This window comes from Megalobrama amblycephala, linkage group LG16 (genome assembly GCF_018812025.1).
Source record: "Megalobrama amblycephala isolate DHTTF-2021 linkage group LG16, ASM1881202v1, whole genome shotgun sequence".
Lineage (NCBI taxonomy): Eukaryota > Metazoa > Chordata > Actinopteri > Cypriniformes > Xenocyprididae > Megalobrama > Megalobrama amblycephala.
The window spans coordinates 31,142,152-31,156,147 of NC_063059.1; the positions used below are offsets into that span (position 1 = coordinate 31,142,152).

Sequence of the window (13,996 nt, forward strand, 5' to 3'; positions counted from 1 at the left end):
AATGAGAATCTAGAAGGATATTAAGATATCTTCAATACTTTTAGAGTAACAGGCATGAAAACTTTAGAAAAATGAATATGGCACAGTATGTTCTGCATTTGACCCTTTCGCAAAGCCCCGCCCCCCTTAGTTATTGTTGCTTTGTCCGACAAGCCATGGCGCTGTCACACCACACAGAGTGAAAAATACATCACGGAGCAAAGAGGATACTGACAACACATCGACAGACAAGACAAAGCAGGTTCCTTATGATATTAAACAAAGCCCCAACTTTCAAATTGTGTAATTTTTTAAGAAATTCAAACAATAAAAACGTGACAGTGTCGTGACAGATCGCTGTAGCACCTCAGCTCAAGCGGCTCGTGAACCGACCATCTCTTCCTACTAGTTAATTAATAGCATCAAATAAACATGAATGAACCCAGAAAAGTTGTTTCAAATGCGGAAAGATGTCAGTACACATCATTTTTCAAGTTCAAGTCCACCGAGGTTAATCTTCTAACTCCTGACTGCTTTTGTCGGACAAAATGGCGGATTCTGCATTATGATTGGTTAGATCGCTTGTCAATCAAACTCCTGGCAAAGGGTCAATTGAGCTGACAGAAAAAAATGAGATACATTTCTACATTATTTGTTCTTCAGATATTCCTCTTTAAAAGAAAAAAAGTATCAGCTGTATGCAAAGTGACCCACATTTGGTTTTTGACAATTGGAAATGTGTACAATTTACCAATTTACTCATGGAGCCGCATTAAGATCTAAACCTCGTGACTCCATTGGCTCCTCAAACTGTCAGTCAAATCTCATATAACTCTGCCACGCCTGCCCGCGTATAGTTTGGAGTCGGAGATCTCCTGATGTTTACGTAAGTACAGTGTTTTCTTTACTCAAGAAACATAAAGGATAACGTTTTTTTTTCTTCTATTTTGTATGTCTTTGTCGTCTAGTTGAATACCGTCTACCGTTTTAAATGTCCTGTGCATAACGCTTTATAATATAATACATATCTCTAGAAATGAACCATTGAGGGCCTTTAAAATGAAGATACCAAAAGGAAAGTTTGTTAAGAACCAGAATCTAAAAGGATATTAAGATATCTTTAATGCTTCTTGAGTTACAGACATGCAAACTTGAGGCAGCTTTTTACCATTTTTGAACTGTCACTGTTGTCATAATAATGAAACAAAGATTGCTAAAGTCAACAGATTTTACTAAAAGACCTACCACTCTCTGTGTAAAAATAAAATAATGATGCTGCCATCTTTCTAAAGTCATTTTTACACCCCTCTAATTTGGCTCCAAATCTCAGGTGAAAATTGCTATTTTGGATTACTCAGTAAATATACATCTGTGACACTGAATATTTTGGCTTTCATCACTATTTATGTTTATCTTTCTACAGAAAAAATATTAACAAACTCAAACATTTGAACTGGGGACCTCTGGTTGATTTGACACGGAATGACCCTGTATTTATATATTTTTGCCTTAATTTTATTTGATATATTTTAAATATTTATTATCTAATAATTATAATAAAGACATATTGTAATAATTAATTGCATTAAAATACCACATTAAATTGACAGCCCTGTAGTATTCCTGAAATGCACAGTGGCAAAAGGACCTGCAATTTATGGCAGTGTCCTTGTGCCCAGTAGTCTGCTACTGTGTTTGCATTAATAAAACCCATCTGCCCCAGTTTGTGCTGGCTGTCTCCCTGAGCCTTCCTCTACATCAATGAAAAACAGCCCGTCTGCATTCTCATGGGACTCTGATCGCAATAACATCTACAGTCTCTACCATCCTTTCAAACGGGGCACACAATCTCTCTCTCTGGCTGTCACTCTTTCTCACACTGAAATCACTGAGTTTGGATGCCACGTGTGGTGCCCAACAAACTCTTCTTCACAGCTTGTGGGCTTGTTAACACAAAAGGGCAGTCAGTGACTAAGTGTTCTTGGGTAAATTGGTGTGCAATATGCCTTGCTTAAAGGAATAGCTGACCCTAAAGCTGTAGCTTTCAAATCAAATATGGCACCATAGTCATCTCAGTTTAGATTGTCATCACGTTCTTGCATATCTTGTGAATGAATATCATTGGTGCATATTTGACTATTGTGCTTTTTTATATTTTCAGCCTTCTTTAGTGTATAATGTTGCTGTTTGAGCATGAAAAAGGTCTGCAAAGTTACAAAGCATAATGTCACTCCAAAAGGAGTTATTCACTTTATCAGTGAGCACTGTTTCGGAACTCCCTGAAATGCCTCAATTGTTGTTGAGTTTTCGTACACGTTTCAATATTTCTCATTTCAACAATTTCCAAGGCATACACAAATAAGGGGGAGGGGCAAAGCCTGGATGAGTTGCATTAGTAGTGCGTTGTCACCATGTCTAAGAGATGCTGTTTTTCCACCCCAAATCGAAACTCCCGTTTTTGGGCAGACGAACTGAGGAAACAGTGGTTAAAATGTATTTTTAACACTATTCCTCAGCAGTATACAACCACAACCTATTGTTGTGTTCTCACCAATTTTCTAACGACTGCTTTCTGAACCACGCAGTTTGATGCGGGTCATATGTAATAAATGACACAGTTATAACATCACATCTAAAATGTAAGAGAGGTATAAAATAAAGAATTACCGCTGTGAAACATCCTGCACAAGTCGTGCATGTTAAAGTGGTTTGGGCTCAGCTTGTGTTTTTGACTTTTATTATCGGCTCGAACTGATATTGCAAAACTGACGGTATAGTTAGCGTAGTTACAGTAGAGTTTACAGCGCCTCAAGAAGCCTTCAGAGCTGATACTCGCTGGTTATGCTAATGGCCGTTACATTTCCGATGCACACTCTAAGCAGTAGACCAATCACATCAGATGTGGCCGGCTGACCAATCAGAGCAGAGTGCAGTTTTTGGAAGGTGGGTTTTAAAGAAACTGAAACTAAAGCCTAGCCTGGATGCCAGCCGAACTTAGCCCCGCCCACAACATTTTTAGGTCAGGAAGTTCGGTCTGGACTCGATCCGTAGAGGAGTAATTATGCCCGAACAGAAACTGTTCGGACCAATCACATTGTCAGGGCGATGACTGACAGATTATCACCAGAAACGTAATCAGCCACGTCATCAAAGAGCGCTTGGGTTGAATTAGTTTACAACAATGATGGCTGTTGTTGAAGAACTGAGATGTGTAGATTCCGCCATCGCGTCCGTTATAGAAGATATCGACAGCGCATTCATTTTAAAAGAGGAACAGAGGACCGCGATCAAGGCATTTGTCGATGGGAAAGATGTCTTTGCCGTCCTTCCTACGGGATTCGGCAAAAGTTTGATTTATCAGCTGGCCCCGATGGTCGCTAAGAAGATGAGGCGCAATGAAAACCCTGTGGTCATTGCGGTTTCTCCTTTGGTCGCACTCATGGAGAACCAAGTGAAAGAAGCAACCGAAATGGGCATCACGGCGATGCAACTCGGCGTGCACGACGAGGTAGACATAACCAGCGGTTATGCCAGCGCTCAACATACGTAGCTCTGACTGGTTGTAGATCTATCCAATTGAGGTCTTTCCTGGATCGGTTGAAATACGCCCCCATAATCAAAGCCCAATGGAGCAGTATCAGACTCATATTCTGACTAGAATTGTGTATGACCACGTCAGGCTAACTAAAGCCGGGTTCACACTATGCAATTTTGGCCACAATTTGGTCGTCTGAGACAAATTTTGAGAATCCTAAAAGATTCCTATAATCCTAGGCTAAAATCTGTAGTCTTTGATCAGTTTGACATGTTCACTGACAGCCGACTAATGACCGTTGCAATCAAATTTGACCTCTGATGAAATTCTGGCAGTGTCAGAAGATCTGCCGCACAGTCCTGCAGTGTGACTTCTCCTACGACGAACGTCAAGTTGTCTTCATTTTTCAAGACAAGCCGTGATCAAAATTAACACTAGAAATGTCTTTATTAGCCAGCATTTCCCATGCGTAATGCAGCTCACTGTCACTGATTGATGATGTAAAAAAAGTTTTCAAGCACGCGTCTGTTTTTAATGCACCTTGACTGTTGTACAGTCTGACATAAATGACAGCTGAGATCCCACAGTGTGACATGAGGATCATGTTCTTACAGTCTGAAAAGCAACAATCGTAAAGGACTATTATAAATCGCACAGTGTGAACCCGGCTTAAAACAGAGCGTTCAGACAGAGGATGAAAAAAGGTGCATCAACAATGTAAATTCTAAGAAAAAAAAGATTTTTTTAATCTATATATTAAATTTCAATTATGCCCCTTTTCACAAGTCTCTGGTGTCTGTGAAAGGGATAGTTCACCCAAAAATGAAAATTTGATGTTTATCTGCTTACCCCCAGTGCATCCAAGATGTAGGTGACTTTTTTTCTTCAGTCGAACGCAAATTATGATTTTTAACTGCAACCGCTGCCGTCTGTCAGTCAAATAATAGCAGTAGATGGGAACTTCAACTATAACAGTAAATAAAACTTGCTTAGACAAATCAAAATTAAAACCTGCGGCTCGTGACGACACATTAATGTCCTAAGACACGAAACGATCGGTTTGTGCGAGAAACCGAACATTATTTATATAATTTTTACCTCTAATACACCACTATGTCCAACTTCGTTCAGCTTCCTGTTAGTGAGGTCAAAAAACGCGTTCTGAAGACGGAAGTGATGTCTCGCCCATATACTTCAATGAGCGCGAGACATCACTTCCGTTGTCAGAGCGCGATCAGACCTCACTAGCCGGAAGCTGAACGAACTTGGACATAGTGGTGTATTAGAGGTAAAAAATTATATAAATACTGTTCGGTTTCTCGCACAAACCGATCGTTTCGTGTCTTAGGACATTAATGTGCCGTCACGAGCCGCAGGGTTTAATTTGGACTTGTCTATGGAAGTTTTTTCGACTCTTATTGTTCAAGTTCCCAATCACTGCTATTATTTGACTGACAGACGGCAGCGGTTGCAGTTAAAAATCATAATTTGCGTTCGACTGAAGAAAAAAAGTCATCTACATCTTGGATGCCCTGGGGGTAAGCAGATAAACATCAAATTTTCATTTTTGGGTGAACTATCCCTTGAAGTTTCAGCTCAAAATACCCCACAGATAATGTATTATAGCTTGTCAAATTTGCCCCTATTTGGGTATGAGCAAAAACATGCTGTTTTTGTGTGTGTCCCTTTAACCCTTAAATGCATACCTCGGGTCTTTAGTGACCCGAGACGTCATTCACTACCCTCCTCCTCGTTCATTTTTTAAAGTTAGACATCAACCTTCTTGGTATTCCTCAATCAATTCATTATAAAGAATATAACAAGAAAAATATCATGAAATTATAAAAGAATGCCTATTTTTGTATTCATTTTTTGTAAAAATTGTATAGGGTTGCAAACGACCCGAGGTGTGTATGAGTGTACGTATATTTTTTCTGCACAATGAGATGACGGAATAAGTGCAATTCACCTTTATTCCACAAGGTGGCAATGTCTGATACACAATGCTGAAGTGACGACTCATTCAGACAGAAAACGAAATAATAAGAAAAACATGAAATGGCTCAGTGATTTACTGCAGAGCAAGTACTGAACGCAATCAAATATGACTGTAACTGTTATTGGATGGATCTGGTGAAGCTGTTAGCGATTGAAATATTGATTTGGAAGATGTTGAAAATTATATAGTTTTGAGAATATGTTTGAGATCGCGAATGGGCTCATATTCGTGACCTCAAACATAAAACTAGCCCATTATTTGCTGAATTTACTGGGAAATGAGCTCTGACGAGGACAGTGATGATGGCATAAAACATCTGCTCAAACGGAGCCCTTTTAAGCTCCAAAAGGTAACAAAATATGCTTTATTTTATTCTTCTGTAATTGTTACTCTAATATCAGAGGAGTTTTATATTATCGCGACAGGTAGAGGTCCTTCCGTGTTAGATAAAGATCCGGGTCGATAAAGACCCGAATATGTAAGAATGATTGGCGAAACAGTCGTGCATTTAAGGGTTAAATGCAAATGAGCTGCTGCTCCCAGGCCCCCTCTTCAGAAGAGGGTGGAGCTTAAACAGCTCAAGCTTCGGTTGCTCAACAACAAAGCTGGAGAATCTCATGCAGCCAAAATGGTAACGGTGTTCAGCCTTAGATTGTTCAAACCGGAGTTGGACACTGATGGAGAGACTTTTAGAATGCAACTGGATGTTTCTGAATGGTTCTTGGATACATTTATGTAGTTGCTGTGATGTTGATTCAACTCATCGACTAGCATGTGCCGTCATGTTAATCTTTTGTGCAAAACCCGTATGGATGCCCACTATACATAGCGTACCTGTTTGCCAAACAGAGCCATACACAACAGACTAACGTTTATGATTGCTTTCAAATACTGTGAATGGTCTAATATTTTTTGCAAAACATTGCTTGGACAGAAAAAACCCTTTTTTAGCAATCAAACTTGCCAGGGTCAACTTGCAAGCTAACAAGACTCTAAATAGTGTTCTGTTCTCATCTGAGCAGCCAACGACAGAACAGTTAGCATGCTTTGCTCAAACTTTTGCCATGGCCTTAGAACTGGTACACTGTTTTCACATGCGAAAATGACGGTGCAGTGGGTGGAAAAGTGCATATTAAGGGGCAGTAATACTATAATAAGTTCCCCTTCCTACATCACAAGGAGAGCAAAATCTGAGCGGCTTGTTTTTTCACATGCTTGCAGAGAAAGGCTTGCCTAAACAAAGTTACTGGGTTGACCTTTTTCACATTTTCTGGGTTGGTAGATGCACCGGGACCCGATTATAGCACTTAAACATGGACAAGATCAGATTTTCATGATATGTCCCCGTTAAATGATGTAAATGTATTCTAGCAGACCCCATAAACAAGATTTTGAAATTGTAAATGAGCATAATAGGACCCCTTTAAGAACTATGGTGGAGAGGAATTTTTTTTTTTTTTTGCAAATAATGGGTTAAAAGATTGATTTCTGGTGCCGTGACCCGACTACTGTAGATGTTGAGGAATAAAGGCTTGATATATAAGAGCAAAGATCTCAGCAAAGACCTCAGAAGCCCAAAGTGCTGATATAGTCAAAGGCCTTGCTGCTGACTATCACAGCTATTTATACAAGTGAGTGAGTGGAGAAGTAGGAAGAGAAGAAAGAGCTGTACGCACTGCTTTTTGCTGAATGCATTGCTTCTAAACATAAAGCATATAGTTGTAGGAATATGAAAGTCTTGTCATCTACACAGTCTCACATCATTCCAAATCCATATGACTTGATTTTTTTTTTTTTCATGTATTCTGTATAACACCAAGGAAGAGATTTTGAAAAACTATACAATAACAAAAGAAAATGACTAGGGGCTGTCAAGCTTCAAAAAAGAACAAACAATATACATAAAAGATATTCATATGACTCAGTATGAAAGTCACTCTGCAGTGGTTCACAAATATAATTTCCATTTCTGCATTTTCAGCATCATATTTGGGTATGACACACAAATGTATGGAGAAAAAAAAAATACAAGATATCTTCTTTTGTTTTCCATGGTGGAAAGAAAGTCATACAGTTTTGGAATGACTTGAGAGCAACACTAGCAAATGAATTGCAACTATTCCTTTAAAGATAAACGTGTGCTTCTTGTATTTTATTATCACAATGTCTATGAAAAGGCACTAAAAAAATCCATCGTCCAAGTAAATTAGAAGCAGCCACTCAATCTTAAATTAATGTCTTCACTGGGTGCCAAGCGATTTTGCTACAGTAATTCATTTTCTCCACCTGTGGCGTGGCGTGAACACATATTCATGGCATGACAGTAATGGGCAGCTATGTCAACCTCATACGCACACATACAGGCACTCATCACTCAGTATGTGACTCTGGATCTGCCAACACTTGTGCACATCACAGATTCAGTGCCGCAGGTCTCGGATGCTGTGTGTGGAAATTCTCCCAGAGTCTGATTCCACCTCCGCAAGCATTAATGGGAATGAGAGACACCTGCTGAGAAACTCGAGCCCCAAAATGGCAGCCCTTCTTCCACACCAAATGTGGAAAACAGGAAACTAAACCTGAGCCGTGTTTACTCTACCAACTTAATCTTGTCAATGGCCTAATGAAATAATCCATGCTCATTCAACAAGTGGCTCCAAACTAAAGAATTAGTGACATTTCAGATGCAAACATTTTAAAGATTTAAATCCATCTGAATCACAAGATTACTGAATATTAATTTTAGGGGCTGGGTAAAAAATATTGATTTCTCGATTTTAATTGATTCTCATTTTTACAAACCAATATCGATTCTTAAATCCCAAGAATCGATTAGTCTAGTCTGTTTTCAGTTGATGAATGAGCAGAATATGTAGCGCCTCCCATCCAATAAATCGCAATAAATGCTTTGTTACTTCTGATATGAAGCAAAGTCTCAGATTTCAAATGACGTCCATCTAATTATGAGATTATGAGATTCAAAAAATAAATACCGTTTTGGCGCTGTTTAATGTGGCGTGACAGATCACTTTAGCGCCTCAGTTAAAGAGAAGCGGCAGCACTGAGTGCACGTGAACATCATCTCCTCCGATTTAATACCAGTTACAGCGCAAAATAAACATCTGAAGGTATGTTAAAGTATACAGTACAACTTATACGTATCATGTCTCGTGTAATCGCTCAATCAGTGTTTCAACCTCGGAAAGACGTCAATAAAACAGCTTGTAAACAAAGTCATGTAACGTCTCATTTACCTCAGAAAAACATATTCAGTGACCATAAACTCATTAGTCAGCTAGAAAAGTGAACTCTAGAAAGCAACATTCTGATAAATATAGCTATGCACTGTTACATATTCATTATAATTTTTAATGTTCTTCAATATGTAATGCGTGTTTGAATAAGCCACGATTTAAATGTTTATATTTCAAAAAAACAAATTGGAGTAGAAATATGATTAAGTAATTCTAAACTTTATTTATAATAAAAACATCATTGAGTGTAATTTAAGTGTCTGTATATAAATAAGTTAATTTAACCTTCAATATTATTATAGTAGTACCAACTGACTCCCATGTGTAGTTTACAGCATTAGTTGAGAGATTTTTTTCCTCTAGAAAATTTGCCATACTGTAACTGAATACTATATCCAAAATAATCGATATGGAATCGAATCGAAACCGTAATTGAATCGAAAGCATGTGAATATTAATCGAATCGTGAAAAATGTGTTAATACCCAGCCCTAATTCATTTTACACAATATGAGTTTGTTTCAAAGTACCAATTAAAAAAAATATTTGTTCACAAATCAGGCTATAGCTAGTTTATAGTGTTGGAAAACATTTATTTGTACATGTAAACTTGTGTAGGCATATTTAATTTTATCCTACAGGTGGGAAGTCTTAGAAATCTGTAGGCTTCTGAGATGTCAAAGGTGTTTTTAAAGCGAGTGTACTTAGGCTATTTGTTAGAATGAACAACATGGTTGTTGGAAAATATTTAAAGAAAGACGTTGAACCTAAGCTATGATAATAATGGGTAAGTCAACGCTGAGGTGAAATGAACAGGTTAATGCCAGTGAATTAGATCGTATTTTGTTGCATTGAGCGCCTCATGTCTGACTCAGTCACGCACACCAACCTGTTCTATCAATGGCATCCATGATATGTTTTTACAAAAAAAAAAAAAAAAAAAAAAAAAAAAGAAAAAAATTGAATGCGAAAAACCTGTTCTATCAAATGGCATCCATGACATGTTTTCAAAAAGACATTTGAATAGCCTACAAAATATCTGCAACTGATACGACGGCGAACCTGTTGGCTGCTCAATTTTCAAGAAAACGAGTGTAGTTCAAACTCTAGTGACGGAAAATTATTGAAGCATCATTGCGAACATGGCAAAAACATCGCGGAAAATTACAACTATTCCGCTCCACGCACGCGAACTGTTTGTGTTAGAAAAACATATTCAGTGACCATAAACTCATTAGTCAGCTAGAAAAGTGAACTCTAGAAAGCAACATTCTGATAAATATAGCTATGCACTGTTACATATTCATTATAATTTTTAATGTTCTTCAATATGTAATGCGTGTTTGAATAAGCCACGATTTAAATGTTTATATTTCAAAAAAACAAATTGGAGTAGAAATATGATTAAGTAATTCTAAACTTTATTTATAATAAAAACATCATTGAGTGTAATTTAAGTGTCTGTATATAAATAAGTTAATTTAACCTTCAATATTATTATAGTAGTACCAACTGACTCCCATGTGTAGTTTACAGCATTAGTTGAGAGATTTTTTTCCTCTAGAAAATTTGCCATACTGTAACTGAATACTATATCCAAAATAATCGATATGGAATCGAATCGAAACCGTAATTGAATCGAAAGCATGTGAATATTAATCGAATCGTGAAAAATGTGTTAATACCCAGCCCTAATTCATTTTACACAATATGAGTTTGTTTCAAAGTACCAATTAAAAAAAATATTTGTTCACAAATCAGGCTATAGCTAGTTTATAGTGTTGGAAAACATTTATTTGTACATGTAAACTTGTGTAGGCATATTTAATTTTATCCTACAGGTGGGAAGTCTTAGAAATCTGTAGGCTTCTGAGATGTCAAAGGTGTTTTTAAAGCGAGTGTACTTAGGCTATTTGTTAGAATGAACAACATGGTTGTTGGAAAATATTTAAAGAAAGACGTTGAACCTAAGCTATGATAATAATGGGTAAGTCAACGCTGAGGTGAAATGAACAGGTTAATGCCAGTGAATTAGATCGTATTTTGTTGCATTGAGCGCCTCATGTCTGACTCAGTCACGCACACCAACCTGTTCTATCAATGGCATCCATGATATGTTTTTACAAAAAAAAAAAAAAAAAAAAAAAAAAAAAGAAAAAAATTGAATGCGAAAAACCTGTTCTATCAAATGGCATCCATGACATGTTTTCAAAAAGACATTTGAATAGCCTACAAAATATCTGCAACTGATACGACGGCGAACCTGTTGGCTGCTCAATTTTCAAGAAAACGAGTGTAGTTCAAACTCTAGTGACGGAAAATTATTGAAGCATCATTGCGAACATGGCAAAAACATCGCGGAAAATTACAACTATTCCGCTCCACGCACGCGAACTGTTTGTGTTCACTTTGCGCGCGTTACTGTAACAAGCATTTTCTTTTATTAAAAAGAGAAAACGCATAACATTTGTGTCGGACACACACACTTGTAAACACGTTACATTTCCGAGATGTAACGACATAAACATCACGAAAGCGACATATTCATCATAACATCAGCTTAGACTCTGTTTAACAAGATTACTCATGTTCCTCTGACCCAAAGAACAGACTTAACTTACCTCACACACAAAACATTGTCCTCTGAAATTACACACGGGTTACACATTCACTTGATGAACGTATCTCTATCATGCAAATAAGCTGATATTTCGGGAATATTCCGTAAAATCTGACAACTCCACGCGCTTTCTCGTGATGGAGATGAGCGCGCGCGCGTATCTATGGTGCGAATGACAACAGGAAATTTTCTATTGGGAAAACATACGCTTAAAGAGCAGAGAAGCGCCTCCCCCGTCCAACACTACAGCCAGTCAGTACTCATACTGACACATCACGATCCACACTCGGCTACAAATATGACAAGACATTCTCAGCAACAAACATCATGTGGACATGATGAACATAACGCCACTATAATAGATTTAAAGAGCCTCAGGCGCATCATATTTATGAGGGTGGTGCAAATATACAGGTCATCTTACTGGAGTTCACAATATAATCTCTATATTAAAATCATTTAGCAATTACTGTTGGATTAATTGGATTTTTAGACCAGTTACCAGTAGTTTAGAAGCTGTTTGCCAAAACTAGAAACCTCTAAAAAGATAAAAAAGCAAGCAACGAATCATAACTTTCAGAGTTTGTGCATAACTTCTCAGATAAAACTCAATCTCTTAATGTCAAATTATAAAGACATTTAAAGGAATTGTTAACGCAGGATTTAAAATTCTGTCATTATTTACTCGCCCACATGTTCAATATGGCTTAATATGACATAAATGAGTAATTTCCTTGGAAATATAGGCCTATTCCTGATAAAACATGACATTTTCTTGAATTTTCAATACATGCCCTTCTAACTAATGATATTTTAGGGGTTTTATATGTAGCAATGTTGTTTTTCTTAAAGTCACCATGAAATTAAAATGGACAATTATGATTTATTTATGGAATATTACAGTATTTATTAGAAATGCTTTATCTGTGCACATCATTATTTTTTAAAAATTCATGTGCCCTCATAATCTTTAATCAAAATAACATCTATTCTTTGATGACATGTTTACTGGCATGAGGGCGGGACAACCTGTCACTTACATGAGATCGACCAATAGCAAACCACAACCATCCAATCAATTCCCCACAGACAAAATCAAGTCCTGTCCTACATGTTTCTTGTTTGAGGAGCTGTTTCATTTAGATATCGGGAAAAAGACTATTACAACTTCCTTTTCATGCCAACTTTAATGAAATTTATTATAACGTGCTACTGAGAACATTTTTATTGTATGGAACAGAGCAGCCTGAACATTCTGCCTAATATCTCATTTTGTGTTCAATGGAAGAAATTAAGTCATACAGGTTTGAAATGACATGGGTGGTAAATGATGACAGAATTTTAATTTTTTAATGAGTTATTCTTAATTCTCTGTCCACCCATCTGATGAATGGATAAATCTTGACTCATACATAAATAGATTATGAATTAAATCATGAGGGCTTGAATGAAGCTAATTTCAACCTGAAAATCATTTTCATCTGTTGATTTATGTCTGGAAGTCTAACACTTTACAATCACCGTATTAATACTTGAGCCAGAACATATTGGCATGAGCAGTTTCTGGAATGGCACATCTCAAACACAAACGTCATGCTTATCGAGGTCAAGACAGCAGGCAATATAATGCTAAGCTTCAGTCTCCAATGCTTTGCTTTGCTGTCACAGTGCTGCAAGCATTTGAGGCACAGAACCCAAAGTCTTTATTTGAGATATCTCACCTCAGAGGCAAACACAGAGCTGTACTGTTTGGATTTCCAGGATAAGTGTAGTGGCGTCAGAGGCAGGAACGGTCTGAAAAGAGAGAGGACAAAGACTGGAAGAGTCAGTGGCACACCTGATACTCTCTGCTGGGGAGAGAGCTGAAGCCCAAGGGAGGGTCACTGCTTTTCTGTTGCTCTGAACAATGCAAACAGTGAGACTGCTGGTGTGTGTGTTATATATATATATATATATTTTATACACACAGATCAGGCATAACGTTATGACCACCTTCCTAATATTGTGTTGATCCCACTTTTGCTGCCTAAACTGCCCTGACCCGTCGAGGCATGGACTCCACTAGACCCCACCAAGATGTTAGCAGCAGATCCTTTAAGTCCTGTAAGTTGAGAGGTGGGGTCTCCATTGATGGGACTTGGGACTGGTGGCACATGCCACAGATGCTCGATTGGATTGAGATCTGGGGAATTTGGAGGCCAAGTCAACACCTCAAACTCATTGTTGTGCTCCTCAAACCATTTCTGAACCATTTTTGCTTTGTGGGAGGGCACATTATCCTGCTGATAGAGGCCACAGCCAGCAGGGAATACCGTTTCCATGAAAGAATGTACATGGTCTGCAACAATGCTTAGGTAGGTGGTTCATGTCAAAGTAACATCCACATGGATTGCAGGACCCCAAATTTCCCAGCAGAACATTGCCCAAAGCATCACACTGCCTCCGCTGGTTTGCCTTCTTCCCATAGTGCGTCCTGGTGCCATGTGTTCCGCAGATAAGCGACGCACACGCACCCAGCCATCCACGTGATGTAAAAGAAAATGTGATTCACCAGACCAGGCCACCTTCTTCCATTGCTCTGTGGTCCAGTTCTGATGCCCACTGTTGGCG

The 13,996-nt window shown here is 38.0% G+C and overlaps 1 protein-coding gene across 3 annotated transcripts in view; it reads right to left on the reverse strand.

Annotated features, from left to right (window-relative positions):
- Positions 1-13,996, reverse strand: part of dusp14 (dual specificity phosphatase 14) — a 28,801-nt gene that overhangs the window by 5,328 nt on the left and 9,477 nt on the right. The window contains exon 1 of one of the 3 annotated variants that reach the window (XM_048160274.1): positions 13,108-13,232. The exons of 1 other annotated variant lie outside the window; for it this stretch is intronic. The gene's annotated coding sequence lies outside the window, so the exon portion shown is untranslated. Of the gene's footprint in view, positions 1-11,387; positions 11,687-13,107; positions 13,233-13,996 lie in introns of those variants that run through there. One more of the 3 variants, XM_048160273.1, reaches the window with a different exon arrangement.